Here is a 16,615-nt window from a genome sequence, read left to right on the forward strand (position 1 = left end):
AATCTACAGATCCCAGTTCCAAGAAAAGGGCCATGAGACTACTATCTGCTTTCATCCTTTTTTATTTGAAGCTAGAATATTAAAGAAAAAATATGTAAATTTCAGAATGAGAGAAGATAGGGAATCAAATTCTGTACTGTTTGCTGAATATAAAGAAATTCAATAAATCAGAGAAACACACAAGATTATTTAAGAAATTTTGATGTTGAAAATTCATTAGTATATGTAAAAATCATACTACCATTAATTATGTAACTATCTTAGATGTCCTTTTAGAGCAGCAGAGATGCTGATTACTTTAATGTATTTATTCTTTTTCATATTTACATACTACAAAAATTCACTACAGAAATTATTATTAAATCATATGCTGATGAATGAGCACAAAACTATTAATGGCACATAATTTGCAGTGTACATGTCCACTGGAGTATTTATCAATCCATGCAGATCTTATAGTATGCCCTATGTGCTTTGATTTTCTCTGTTAGATGATTGAAAAATATTCATTAAGAGATTTCTCTAATGAGCTGCGTTCAAGCATAAAATAGGCCATTCCTTTTATAATCTAAGTGTGGTTTTTGGAATATAAATATCCTCCAATTCCCTATAGGTACCAACTTCAAATAGGGGTTTTGTCTTAACACAGATTTCAGGATCTTTGAAGGGTCTTTGAAGTTTATAATTGGGTGCAAGCTGAAATGTGGTGTCACTCACTCAAACACTGGCATTTGCACTGCTTATGTTTGATAGAAAATATACACTCTTTTGAGATATATCTCCATATTCCTTTGTATAAATACTGTAGAAAACTGAGAGAATATTCACATTATAAAATCAGTACAGCAACACATGACCCTCTGGTCAGTTAATCCTCAATCCCATTCATGGAGTTACTTCGGACTTACCCTTTTTGTTTTCCATTAAGTTATTAGAGAGAAAGCTTTTTTGTGCTTTAATTTATTCTGTTTTCAATTGCAAGGCACTGAGAATGCTTGAGCAGTGGCAGCTTTTAAGAATATAAATAAAGGCCAAATATGATTAAAACCAAAATAGTGTTTTCCCATCGTCAAGGTGAAAAGCACAGAGTGAAACTGTCCTTTGTGCAAACGTTTTGCTGTTGTGCCTGTCTGTAGACTGTTAAAAATAAGAGCCATGTCCTGAGACTGTAGCAGGTCTGAACTTCTGGCCTCCTGGGGAGGTAAGCCTAGCTGAGGACATCACTTGTCAGAAGTGGCATTTCTGAGCTGGATGAGCTCACTGTGATTAGTTTGCCCTTGCAGAGTTGCACAGTGGCAGACCAGGAGCATTCTGCTTCAGTGAAGTTAAATAGCTAGTTAAGTGATGAAGTGAGGGTACTGTAGCTCCTTTCCTTTGCTATTTCCTCTTCAGTCATGAACAATTCCTAGCTGATGCTAAATTGAAAACTCACTTTGGCTTCAAGCTTCACCACAGATATTCAAGTAGACTTCAAGCTGTATTGTTGCACTCATCACTGCTTTGGCTTTCTTAAATAGAATCAAAGGAGCCTTTGCATGTTGGCAAATTAAAAAAAAAATAAATCCAGCCAAAAAAAAAAGCCAGGCACAAGGACTGGACTTTGGCACAGAAGTTTGGCACATGTGACACTGGGTGATGGTGCATTGTAAGCAAAAAAACCAAAACCAGAACCAACACCACTTTGTAACCTGCTGTGTCTATCAGGGATAAGCAGAGAGCAAGGGTCCCATCAGAAACAGACTGTAATTTTGAAACCAGTGGAAGGTAGATACATTGTCCACTCCAGCTACCAAGACACCTAACAGAGTGAAAGGGAGTCTGGTTTCAGAATAAGGATTGCTCTTGTGGGACAAGCACGTAAGAGCTCTGCTCCCATAGGAATACTCCAAGCATGAGGAGTATTCATGCCTCATCTTCTTTTGGCTCTGTGATCACTGACCTCCAGGTGCACATTCTCAGCCTCCTGAAAAATGGATGTATGAGTGCAAACTACTCTTCAGCTCAGAAGTCAGAGTAAGATTTCTTCCTTCTCAGGTAAGCACACAAGAAGATAGACCTGATGGTAAAGGATAAAACTGCTGTCATGAAATTCAAGTGAGCAATGATTCCAGGTAGCCATCCAAATGAGAAAGGAAAAACCCCCACGTTTCTATAATACGTGCAAGGTATCAAGATGATTGAAGTCTAATATCAAGCTCAGTAACTTTCTTCTTTTTCTCAGCCAAAAGACTCTGGGGACATTGAATGTACTGTCACATCATAATTTAATCATGCTTCCTTTTCCTTTCCTGAAAAGTCATTTTGGAGGATGTCATCTGTGCTAAATGCTACACAATCAAAACCCCATTAGTTATACTGTCAAAATGAAATTCATTAAACTTCCAACCAAATGTACGCAATTGTTCTTCAATGTCACTGATGTGGTCAAAATACTTTTTCAATTAATTTTCACTAAGGAAAAATTTCAGGGTTAGGATTGAGCGGTAATTTATCCTCCTGTAAGTCATATTTGGTTTTTTATTGCCTCAGTTTTATTGTAAAGGTTCAAAGACATAGTTTTAAATTGCTGCAAAGTGGCAGTCTCTTCACTGAGACATAGGAACACATCAGGCAATTAGGCTAATCTTGACAGGCATAAATCATCTGTGCCTTGAAACCTGAAATCAGTATGAAAGCTTGCTTCTCGGACCAGAATTCAGAGAGACAAAACAGCCATTTTCATTGTGGTAACCAGCTCGTTTCCTTTTGGAAACACTTTTGATGACCACCTTCTATTTTTCTCACACCACTGAAAACAAGCATAAATTCAGTGCCCCTACCTTAATAAAACTGACAGCCTGACTAATCCACAGCTATTCCCAGGATAACAACCAATTTTAAAGATGTAGTTTTCTGCAATAAATACCATAGTGTCTGAAGTTCTGCTCATCCTTTAAATCACTCAGCCAGGTCTTTCCAGTTGCTGCTTACAGTCCTGTCTGGTTTACCAACATCCACCATTCATTGTGGAAAATTCACCATGCTTTAGCCATTGTTCATCCTGGCGCAGCTTTATGGTTAGAGACTATTCCATGAATTATCCACTTGGATCCAAGCCTTTCTATGACTAAAAAATATGGGTTAAATGGGTACTTCTAATTTAAGAGATCTAAACATTTTTCAATTTTTTCCAATGCTTGAGAAACCATGCTGTAAATAATTTTCTACAAATACTTGTTTGATAAAGAAACAGTGGCATTTGGCAGCATCATCACATAAGCCTTATATCACAAGTCTAGATAGAAGGATAAAACTGTGTCCTGTGATTGGACAACATGCCAAAAAAGGAGCAGTCTGTGTTTGAGGGTCCCTCTTAGCTGTTACACCTATGATCAAGAGAGATATGAACTCAAGTCACTACTAAACAGCCACTGTTAGTTTATATCTTGTTAGAAAGAAGCACATGCAACAAGGTTAGAAGGATTCAGTTCTCCTCTAGTTATAAGAATTTTGTGTATATGACATGGAACCAATGGCTTGGAATTAATACATGAAGAGTAAGTAAAACTAATGTGTGAAAAGATGGCTGGGGACCTCATGAAAAGATGGCTGGGAGTAAAAGTAGACGAAACTGAGATGTAATATTCACAAAATCAAACTGAAGCTTTAAGGGTATGGAAATTATAGGGTAAAATACAGCTGCTACTCCCTCAATGGAATGTGGTTGGCATGCACAACGATTCCCCACACAACTGTAAGCACCTGCTCAGGAAGGTGGAAAGGAGTTGAGACACCATGGCCAAGCTCTGTTGAAATCCTGGTAGTGAGGGGATCTCGATGGTACATTGCAGCTGATAAACTGTGTAACACCTGTCAGCCAGGGGAGAGAGGGAAGATGTCCTGCTGCTGAGCCAACAATGTGGTGAAATCACTCTCCTCAAATGAACATGGTTCACTAAAGCCTAATGGTTACATTAACACACACCTCCATCCCAACATTACCCAAATCCAAGGTATGAGCACCCCTCACTGGGCATGGGCTCTATATTCCTTTGATTGCATCTTTAAAAGTGAAGGGAGACAATTGTACACCAATCAGTAACAAAAGTATGCATGACAAGAGTCACTCAAGCTCCTCCTAAACTTAAAGAAATAGCATGAAAATAAGTTAAGAATGGGGACAAATTTAGGGAAGACTCCATTGTAACTGCTAGGATCAGTTGATGGGCTGAACCTGTCTTCTCCCATAGGGACACCTATTGGAAAATAACAATATTCTGTGCATGCTGAATACTCTTACTGGGGATTAGAACTTCTCTGTATATTGTTTTGAATACATTTTTGCAGTCAGATAGTATCACCACCAATTATATTAATAAAGAGTGTTATTCCATAAACCATTGGTGTGAATCCCTCACAGGCACTGGCAATTGAGTACACTGCACTGGCAGCAGAGAACATAATTACAGAGGAAGACCTGACCTGCTGAGGGGTCATAAAGTGGGAAGACCCATTGAAGGGTCTTCCTTATGCTGTTGGTACATTTCCCTGAAGAGGTCAGTCGAGCTGCCCTCTGATACAGCAGGACTGCTCAGTGAAGGGCGCCCGTAATGGGACACTAACAACCTGGTCAGGCACAAGGGTCTTGTCATTTCTGAGGCACTGAAAGACAAATCAGTTATTAAGGGTCAAGGAATCTCCCCTTCTTGCATGAAAATATCTCCCCTTTGATAACTTTTGATACCATAGTGAATTACTGTATTACTAAGATGTCATGTCTCCATATTTGGCTGAATAGGGTTTACACAGTTTCTGCCCCAAGCATGAGAATCTTTTCAATTTTTTTGAGGCTTTCAAGTCTGAGTAATCTTACTCCAGCAATGCTTAAGTGTCTCTGGCACTTTTATATATTTTTTCTTTCTCCTCAGAACCCAAAGACAGTTCACAAGACAAGTGGTATGTGGTTGCACCTCTTAATGAATCAGCAGAATTTATTGCTTAGTACAGGGAGTGTAGTTAGTGCTTTTTAGTGCATAAAAGCTGTCCAAGCTCTTCTGCTCAAGCCTATGACTTGTCTGATGAGACTCACTGTGCTACTTACTCTCTTTTAAAGATGGTTTTTATCTGTGGCTGAGAATAACATTCACACAGAATCACAGAATGATAAAGGCCAAAAGGGACCACATTTACAAGTGTAAACTATCTCCTACCCACCTCTTGTCCCAGGGACGAGAGAAGGTTCTTAAAGGTATGTGAAGTCCAGTGTTTAGTCAGGACATGGGAATTTCTCAGTCTCATGTAGGTGTAAAGATCTGTTAAAGATGATGTTGTGGGTAAAAGTCTTCCTGTGACAAATTCTGTGAGAGCAGGGCTTGGTAGAGTGAGTATAAATTGGAAAGTAAAGAGATTTGAGGTAAGATAAGAGATTTTCTGATCCAGATGAAGGAGGGGTTTAATGATTTCCATCTGTGTATAGCAATTCTATGGGCAGGAGCAGAATGCTTGGGAAAATACACGAATTTGGAATGGACATCAAGTACCTTCATCTCCTGCAGGTTCCTTCCCTCTCACCAGCTATGGAGAGTTACCAACTGATGGGCAAATTGCATAGGGGTTGTAGAAAGGTTTCAGCTGCAGTCAGTCACATACCCTATCCATTGGACCTCACAAGTCAGTGTGTCTATTGCTCCATGGAAACTGGACAGGATTCATGGTGTCCCCCGGCTAACAGATCATAAAGTGTTCTGTTGGGCTGAAAGTGCAAAGGTAGTGAAGGTACTGCAGGTATATGTGTTGTGTAGATGCTCTGTGATCTGAAATGACCTGGAAAATGCATTTTGCTTTTCAGATATGTTCTGGCATGCTCCAAAACACATACAAACAGTCTCTTTTGCAAACTGGAAGGCGTTCTGGCATACCACTTCAAACAAGCTTATCAAAGAAATACCTGTGGTAGATAGGTCTCTGGGCAAAACACCCACAGCACAGAGAATTAAGTAATGACCATCCTCTGCATTCCCATGTACTTTATACCACCTTGGAGTTCACAGTGTTTTAGAAATTCTGAGTGATAACATTCTAGCAAGACAAGGAAGTATTTTTCTTTATTTAGATAGATGAAGAAGCTGAAGCTCAGAATGGCCCAATGACTCACCAGTGTACCTAGGTGTATAAAACATCCCTAAAGTGAGATGAGTTAAAAAGCAAGCCCAAAAAAGAGCTTCCTATATGCATATAAGATATATCCTGCCAGTCACTTCTACCTGAAAGAATGTTTCTCCTTTTGCACTTTTTTATTTTTGTCATTCATTCTGCATTTTCTCTGTTCTAATTGTTAAATCCAGACATTTGCCAGTTTTGTCGCACATAATATTTTGCACCTGAGCAATCCTAGATGAATTCATAGCTGAATCTCATTGTAAATAGTCTTACAGAGGGCATCTCATAAATTCTTCTACTCTTCTATTACAAGGAAGCCAAGTACACTGAGAAAACCACTTTTATCTAGGTTTCTGGTTCTTTCCTATATCCTGTGTGGGATTCTCCCTAAATAGTCTACAGTCCAGCTGTTTTCAAAGAAATGCTGTGCTAGGAATCTATTTCATTTGCAGCTTCCTGAACACCTTTGTGGCTAAGCAGAATACAAAATCTGTACCTTGATTCATTAAAAGTTCCCATGGCAGACCAGCTCTGAAAAAGCACTTTTTTAAAGGCTAATACAATACTTGTCCAAAGAGTTCAGTGCTGTTGCCTTCGGTCACCACATAACATGGTTGCCAAAATATGAGAAAGATATAGAACCAGAAATACTGCACAGAGATGCACTAATTAGATCATTGCTTATTCAAGAGAAGAGATCTTTCATCTCCAGGAACTCGGGCAATTAGGTGAGGTCTGTCACAGTACGCCACAGGGGCAGCCAGCTGATACTAATGAGTTTTGTACTGTAGTTGAGTAAACAACCAGTCATCACAGTCTCATTAAGGCTCTTCCATTTCCATGTTTTCTTCCCAGTTGCTGGGCTCTGTGGTCTGGTAGTGTGTTAAGGCCCTGTCATTACTTTGTGTCTGCATTTATTACTTTTGCTTGTTCCTCCTTCTCTCTGTCCGCACTGTTTTGTCTGCAGTGTAGGATTGGTGCTGACCCTGCCCACTCTGCCCTCACCCCATCTGTATAATTTTTTTCATGTCCTAGCACATCTTCCATTGGACTCTCTGACCTGTTTAGATATGTGCCTCCTTCTTGAGGTTAATTTAACAGCAATGAAAATTCTAGTTATAGAGAATAACTCAATCCATTTTGTTCAGGATAGCAGCTGTCACAACTGGATGGGTTTTAGTCTATTTTGTAATTATAATTTACAATAAAATATCAAAATTTTAACTTACACTGACAGCAATGTAGCTTCAAACTATTCAAATACTGCAACATAACTAATTTTCATTATACCTCTTGAACATATTTTTAAAATATTTAAATTATTAATTTATCAAAATATCAATAAAAATATCTGCACATAAGAAATAACTGAAGTCTGAATATAAATCAACTTTGACATTAGAATTCATAGAGATGGTAAAGACTGGCTTTAAAAGTCCATACACAAAGTAATTTGTGGACACTTGGCCAGACTGTACTCCCCAGAGCATATCAGCTTTATACTAGAGTCAATGAAAACAGACAAGTGGTGTGAGAAGCTGTAAGAGAGCAGAACCTGAAAAGCAGAGCTTTTAGCTAGCAGTCAAAGGCCACTCAGAGACTGATGGAATCAGCCATTCTGCTGAAATCTAAGACCATGCCAAATTGGATCACTGTCACCTGTATTTTATTTCCAAAGAAACTAGACTACATTGATTACATATTTTAATTTCTTGATCAGAACATGACAACACAGCTTCTTTTGTGTAGCAAGAGATTCCATCACTTAAACTTGAAAGTGATTCCATCACTTAGAGGTAGCTATTGTCATTTGAGATGCACTGGCTACCAGCTGCTGCTCCAGGTAGGACTCCTACAGCTCCATGTACAATTAATATTACATAGGCAAATAGATATAGTTACCAATAGATGCACCAGATGCTTGTATCTAGGTGACTAAATCCCAGCACCAGTGATTGTCAATAACTGGGTTTTAATGCCTGGAAACACTTCAGCATCAGGATTAACATCTTTAGACTTATCTTGCAATTAAAGATAAATACAAATTTTTGTGGGTTTTGATCCTTGAACTCATCCCATAGTGTCTTTCTTAACATATATTTTCTCCACCTTTTAAATGTACTGTTCACTGGTGCTTCTTGAGCTGTAGTACATAATATTCCATTGCTTCTAATCAAGAAAAAGTTATTTTCACAAACAGGTATCAATATTTTCTATCTTTGTAGGCTGCTTTTGCGATTTCTTACCTTAAAAAAAAAATCCAAATTAATGCACTTATTCCAAGAGAAAAGTGTTTTGGAAGTAGATAATGCCAGGAAAATGTGCTCTCATCAGAATTAGATCTGTGCTTAGACTTCAACTGAATTCAGCTGTCCTGAAAATAAATATTTTTTGTTCTTTTTTTGTATAAAGAGATAGATATAGAGGCATAGATGTGTGTGTGCATCCTATCTCGAACCAGGGTAAATTTAAGATGAACTCAAAGCTTTAGCAATTTGCACTTGGTTATGGGAAACAAGCTTTTTCTTGTCAAATTCTTTTCTTTCCCAACCTTTTCTTACTTGCAGTAACCTAACCCTTTTCAAACAGAAGCCTGCCAGACCACAGACTTTGTTGTCACTGAGAGAACCCTGGGGTATCACTGAACAGGCACAAAGAACATAACAGTGCCCAAGAAGTAAAGCATGCTTATTTAAGCATATTTAAGCAGCAGAACCTGTCTCTTCTCTAGCCTTGAACATATTTCACAATAAGTGCAGAAAAACTTGAAAGGGTGGGAAAAGAAAATATTGTCTGTTTTAATGCCCTCTGAAATGGTAATTTGCTATGAAATTAACACGAAGGTGAACAGAGATACAAACCACACGTAAAAAGTGCTGAGCCACCAAAGTTTTAAAAAAGAGAAGGTTTTTGATTATATGTATTTTTTCAAATGAAGTATGATCCTCATGAAGTGGAGCAAAATTATGAACTTTGAATGCAGATTCAGCTTGTCACTTAAGTTTCTGCTTTACCTGAAGTTTTCTAAATAATTGGAGGTCACCCAGGGAATAAACCCATAAAGGGGCCTTTAAATTGACCCTGAGGTTTCTGTAACCCATGGATGTGTGCTGGATGTTGATGGAGGTCTCATTGTGGCTGCAGATGCACAGAGGAGATTCCTGTGTCTCTCTCAAGAGATAGATTGTGGAGGATCAATTAAAACATGCCTGGACTCGAATGACAAGTGAAACCCATTCCAAAGAGCTGAACCAGCTGATTTCTGTCATGGGAGCTCACAGTCAGCTGAACCTCAGAAATCCTCTACACTGGCAGTGTGTAACTGCACACAGAAAGGGGTGGAAGACTACATGGCTGTGTCACTTCCCTCGGCCCATCTATGCAGACGCAGCATCTCCATTGCAAAAAGTGCTACACTCAGCGCTACCCTCACCAGCTGGGAGTTGTCTGTGCCAGCTTTAATGGAGTACAGTTGCAATGTCAGAGGCAAGCAACTCTTCTGTATGTGTTTTTCCAGAGACAGGGACCACCAATTAATTTTGCCCAGATAATCAAAAAGCTGTTGTGGTAAAGATATGATTTTTCCTACTGAGCAGAGCTACTGCAAAACTCACTGACCTGGAACTGAGATGGCCACGTAGTTTTATTCATCCTCGGATAAATCATGTGGGTTTAACATATCTTTTCCTAAATAGTGACCAGGAGTTGATATTCAGTTTTTGAAAATTGTTAAATATAATCCCATTCTCATTTACGCCAGTGTGAATAACAGTATTGAAGAATCTGATCCACAAACTAATGATAAACATTTTCTCTGACATGAACACAAACATTCCTGTGTTGTGTAATTTGAACTGATTTTTTTTATCTCTGTTTTCCTTTGTGTTTAATTTCTTTTTGTTTTTTTTTTTTTTTACGTATAGCTTGAACGTGAAAACAAATGCAAGTTATAGTCAATACAGATATTCCTAAGAGGGAGAGAAAAATTTAATGTTGTGGGTCAGCTAATCCCTAAAATAATGTTCTCCTTCTGTTCTTTGTCTTTTGAATATTTTTGGGTTTGCCTGTGGTTTAAAAATGAACTCTTCTCTTCAGTGGAAAAGGTCATTGTGCTCCTGTAATTTTCATGCTACATCTATGAAATGCAGCCATTTTCTTATATCCAGTCAACTTTAACCCAAGCACCAAAATTTTAAAATACAGCACTGCTTTGTGCTTATGTGGAACATAATGACAAAAATCCAACCACACATTGAGAATATTAATGATATAATGGCAAGAAACTTACACATTAATTAAAATAAATGTATTCAAGATGGACATTTAGATTCTTTAGCTTACATAAAGGAAAATACTTATGCAATTCAAGTTAAGATACTATTAAAATAATGTGGCTCCCTTAAGAGCCTTGCTTGGCATGCAATGTTGAAATAGGCATTGTTACTTTATATTGAATAGCATTCTATGATGCAACATGGAATAAAAAAAGACCCCACTGTCTTTATCATAGAAAAAGACCTACAAAGAAAAAATATTTTTTTACAGTGAATATTACACCTATAAACATTCTTTAAAATTATTTACACTATTAATTTAGCTACACTTAAGTTTCAAAAGTGATTTCTGTGTTAACCTCATTCCTAACTGTTTATAATTTTCTGAAAAATTCTATTTTCAGATTCAATGCCTCTGTGTTTTGCATCAAATAAATAATAAAAAGTTTGCCTCATTTGCAAGTTGTTTTACTATAATACTTACATCTCCAAGTTCATTCTTTCTCTTTTCTGACCTGAGCTGAGGTGAGTGTTCGTACTATGACCTTAAATTACATCTAATAACAAATCTTTGTGCAGCAAAACTGTAAATATATACACTGACCTTTAAAGATCATGCACAATGAATTTTAAACACACCTGCAATGTTCTGTAAGCCACAAATGAAGAGCAGTTTTTATGAATAACTGTGCAGTGATGGGTGCATTCCTCTGCAAAGGCAAAACCTCTAAGTCCAAATATTGTTACAATTCTTAAACTGAAAATAATGCTTTTGTAGATACAGAGGGACTACTTGCTATATTTCAGGTTGTTACTCTACCTCCCAATCTGGTAACTGAAGCTGCATTTTCTTGGTCACATTCTCAGGCCTTGAGAGCAAATTGCACCATACAGACCATATCTGTGCTGTTAAATTATATTTCAATTACTTCTGTGTCTTTATATTCTAATATATCTTTCCAGAAAGCAGATTTGTCTAGATGTGTCTGTGTTCAGGGTTAACTAGTGATTTGAAAAAGAGGGTAGACCTTCAGGGATGGACATGACACTTCTTCTCTCCACACCTTGCATACAAGCTAAAAGGTTTGTGTAACAGCTCACACCGGCTCCAACTTGTTTGACTTAGCCTGCATATTGTCTGGAGCAAGAATTAAGATCCTGAATCATCCTTTACCCCCCACTCTCAGACCTGAGAAAATCTCCTGTTATACCAAAAGAGTAGCACTGAAGAACATTTGAATAATTATGTTTCCCTTTCCCAGTTTTTGCCAACTGTTAATTATCAATGATGTTAAAAATAACTAATCATCAGTATGCAGTAAGGCAGTGACATTTAAAAGTGATGCTGAAGGGCCATGAACCAAATGACTTTTGACTGTTACCATGCTATAGTTATGTTCTCATGTAATGTGATTTTTATAATGGGAGATAAAAAGCATTTTCTATAAAGTATAACAATTGCTGCCACTAGAAATAATATCCAAATCTACTCAGTTACCTCTAGGGGGAGGAGGAAAACAAAACCTCTTTCCCTAGAGTCTCTAATGGAGGTCTGTTTCTGAAATTTTTACACCAACATCAGTCACCTTACACAACATATTTTCTAGTTTTATTCTTTTATTCTTTCCTGATTGCAGTTCTGGATAAGTGAGATTGGTTTGGTGTTGAACTCATAAACCAGAATTTATATTTTTCTGCCTAGATAACTCAGAAGTATTAAGTATCAAAGTCTACCAGCAGATTTTCATGGCTCAGTGTTGCCATCACACAAAATTTCAGCTTAGGAACATATTAGTGTTAAACATAAGTCATGAGTGCTCTTAAGCTTTCCTGGTATGAAGAGAATAAAGCTTTTTTCTCTTCCTTATCCAAGACTCTGGGCTTATTCTTGACCACACTACAATAACTGAAAGTAAGCAGATAGATTGTTTTACAGTATTCCCAAAAAATAAATATGTATTCCATGTATTGGAAACATAGATCTAGAAAAATAATACCACATCTATCAGACTTCCCTCACCTGGGTTACCTTCTTTTCACACTGATTCAATATGCTTCAGTGTCCTTTGAGGAATCCAGGATCTTTCATGATTAAAGTGCAATTTCACACCACACTCATGGCCTCTTTCTTACTCTCAAGCAAGGAATTGTATTTCTTCCCTGGATTTTCTCACCTGTTATGACTAACTACATGAGTACAGTCCTGAGTGCAGTGTAGTGGTGTGATATAAACTTTGGGTATGAAAATTTGCTAGTGGCAAACTCACTGGAAGTGAGTTTGGCAAACTCTAGCTGCACTACCAGGGGTTTTATAAAAACATCTTATGAATCACTTCAGTGGGAGCTGCAAAACCTTTTCACTTATGGTAGTTATCAAGGGCAGCTGTTCTGCCCTTGGAGAAATCCAGCAGTCTCAGATGCTGGTTTGCTCCAGAACAGCTGGAGAAAAATATTTTTCTCTTTAATTCCTCTATATCAGGCCAAAGAGTTTTCTTTTACCTGTATCACCAACCCTTTGGATACCATTCTCATACATAAGCAGAAAAAATCCCCATATTCAAGCCAAGGTTCAGTCTGGACACGGCACAAATGGGCAGTCCCAAATTCACATCAGTGTTATAACCTGCATTCAGGCATATTCAACAGGTTTTTATGTGTAAATCAGAATATGATTACAGTTTTCACATATCTTAACCCAGTAGTTTCTTCTGAATAATTTGATAATAGGTGTTTTCATTACAACAAACATAGACAGTGATTGTTTTCCTATTTATTGCAAGACTTACCACAAGATCTCTTGAGAACCACATTCCATTTATTGCTTTTAGAAACAGTAAGAAAGTGTAGCATGTTACATGCTTTTCCAAAAGTTTTCACAGTACACCAAAATTCATACTAACACCTTTGCTATCAATCACCACTATATGCTTTTTCATATACATAAATGTTTTCTGTCTGTTTCTGTGATAGACAACCCTTTCTTTTAAGAAATTATTTATGTGAAATTCTGTGCTGGTTTTAGAATATCAGTTAAAAAATAATTTGCTTTTGCAGATGATAGCAGTCATTTATTTCTTTCAAATGGGACTGATGAATACTTAAATATATCTCACATTCCCAAAATGTGTACCTTTTCTCCTATTTAAGTCAATGGGCTAAATGTTTTTTACCTTTCTCTTTAATATTTTCACATAGTAAGAGATCAGTTAAGGTTGGAAAGTGTGTCTGGAAGTCATTTGGTCCAACCTCTCTGCTCAAGCAGGGTCACCTAGAGCAGGTTGCCCAGGACTTTGTCAAGATGACTTTTGAATATCTCCAAGGAGAGAGACTCTACAACCTCTCTGGGCAACCAGGGCTCAGTCATGGAGCACTGGATGCACAACTCCTTTTTTTGCAAAGTTTCTTTCCAGCCAGGACCTCCAGCATGTGCTGCTGCCTGAGTTTATTCTGTGGGAACTGAGACTCCACTGCCCATGCGTCAGGACGAGGTCACAGGTAGAACTCAGACATGGCTGTGTGTTTCTAACTCATTATAGATTCATTTTCCAAGTATGAATTCTTCTTCTATTTCTTCATTTCAGTTTACCATGGTTTAAAATTTTCTGCTAATAGCAAATAAGAATTGCAATTGTCAGCTTTGCCACCATATTGTATCAAATTGCTGGCTGAGTTATAATTACTTCATATTTTAGACAGCAAATTCTTCACAGGTATTATAGCATTATAGTTGAATTGCTCAAGGAGTCAGCTGTGAGCAATGGGGAAAGTCATAAAAATAACAGGGTTTTATGTATTTACATTTACATGCCAAAAAGCAACAGTCTACCTTTCAGAACATATATGTTGACTTCTTATCGGCCCCTCTATTGATGTTACTAAATAATGTAGTGGGAGATTTTTAAAGGGGTTTTCTTGATGTTCTTACTTAATTTTCCACATTGTTATATTCTACTTCAAAACTGAATATCTGTTAAGTAGAAAACAGAATATCTGTTAAGAAATAATTTGTATTTGCAGATGATAACAGTAATTAATTTCTTTCACATGGGACTGATGAATATTTAAATATATTTCACATTCCCAAAATGTGTACCTTTTCTCCTATTTAAGTCAATGGGCTAAATATTTTTTTGCTTTTTTCTTTAATATTTTCACATAGTAAGAGATCAGTTAAGGTTGGAAAGAACAGAAGATATGCCTATACTAAAGAAATACAATTTCATTGACAGGAAGGACTTAGAGCATCACATGTGGTAGTTTTATACTAAAAGGTAATTAGAGGCAGGTTGAAAACTGTCATTTAACATCTATTTTTTTTTTTTAGCAAATATTCCTATTCTGTATGATGAAAGGCAGTCCAGCTATTAGAAACACAATACAAAAATAGGTCAGCAGTGGATTAGTGTGATGCTGTGGAGAGCAGGGTTTTGCAAATGTCAGTCTCTATGGGTCCAGGAAGGTAGCATGAGAGTGGTTTTATGAGCCAAACTGGACACACAGATTTTCTCAATTCAATGTTTTATAGTAAACATACCCCAGAAACAGCAGCAATTAATCTGCGTGACTAAAGTCTACATGAATGTAATGTAATGGCAGCTTCATTTACTGTTGTCTTTCACTGGTTTTGGCTAAATCCAGGTGCAAGAATGGAACAAAGATGTACATGCACTATTATGTATATTAATTAAAAACATTAGATTCAATATGCTTTGCCTAATTTTTCTTTTATCTATTTCCCACTGGATGCAGTTTCAAACAAGAATGATCAGTTAAACTATGGATTTCTAATGAAGCATTAGCAAATACGTGTATGTTTTTCTCCTTGTGAATAAAGCTATTTCTCTGTTTTACTCATCCAGCTTGGGCAAGAAAAGAACATCACGTGATAAGCATGTTCTAGCACTGCTCAGATTTAGCATATTCCTGCCAGCAGTCTACATATAAAAATTATTTACAAAATGTATCTGATGAATAAATTTGAATTGCAAAAAGCTTTCATTTTTAAATTTAAAATATAAAAAAGGCTCATAAATAATTTTTGGGTGATTTGACTATGAGAAAAAGCTAAAACAACCAAACTATTAACTGAGGAGTACCTTCTAAGATTTATCTAAGATATTTTTATAAGTAATTCTCAATTGGAATGCAGTTCATGTTTTGTAGATATCACAGTCAGACACTGGAAAAAGTTAGATAGTTTCAGATAGTCAAAAGGTGGCATTGATTGCTTTCTTAGTGAAGTACAAGTGCATAAATAAAACTAAAGTCTTTTTGAACTGTTTTAGTTATTTATGACTTTGCTATGAGGATGATAATTTTTAAAGAAGTCAAAGTTTGTATTAAAAGGTGAAAAATTACTTAAAAGGTCTGGTGGGAGGACAGGGTTAAAATTGGTAGGTTTGGTGAGGAGGAAGGAATAGTTTTGCTCAAAGTGACATTGCAGCTGAGAATGCTAAAAATGTTGGTGTGGGAAAACTGCATTTCTTATGCCTTCTGTTTGCAGGAGAACAGTTCCTGTGGGGAGGTAACACAGTCTCCCAGGACACGTGTGAACCTTTTTGCTATGGCAAGATGGCAGAGAGTCCCCCATGCTGCTCGCTAGGAGGAACTGAGGGGAATGGAGACTGTGTCCCCCCGTGTGGTTCAGCCACATCAAAAAGGTAACGAAAAGGCTTCTTTTTTAGCAAGGTAATGAAATAAGTTTACTTTTAGTATTTTGGCTGTGGTTTGATGGTTGCCCTTGGTTACCTCTATGTGTTGATTCACACAAGATCCTTTTCCTACAAGATCATTGCTTTGCTTCTGAAAGCCCAAGCAGGCTATACTGATAAACAGCACATCCATAACTTGCCCAAGCAATTTTCTTGTTTTGCTTCTCTAGGATGATCAACAAGTTTTCCTGGGTGGGGCTGGCTGTGTCTCAGCGTGTCTTGTGTAAGTCTTACATAATGTGCTTGATTGATCCTTTTTCTCCAACATGCAAATCTGGGAATACCACACGATAAACCAGCTAATCAAAATTAGTGTTTCATGTCACAATTTGTATAGCGAGACATGTTACAGATGTGTATTTCTATAAACTATTTGAGCCACTTTACTAGCCACTGTGAAAGAAAATATATTTCTTCTTTGAAAACTGTACCACTTTCACCTGGGATAGAGTTAATTTTCTTCTAAGTAGCTTCTGCAGTGATGTGGTTCGG

This window comes from Molothrus aeneus, chromosome 5, assembly GCF_037042795.1.
Source record: "Molothrus aeneus isolate 106 chromosome 5, BPBGC_Maene_1.0, whole genome shotgun sequence".
In the NCBI taxonomy this organism is placed as follows: Eukaryota; Metazoa; Chordata; class Aves; order Passeriformes; family Icteridae; genus Molothrus; species Molothrus aeneus.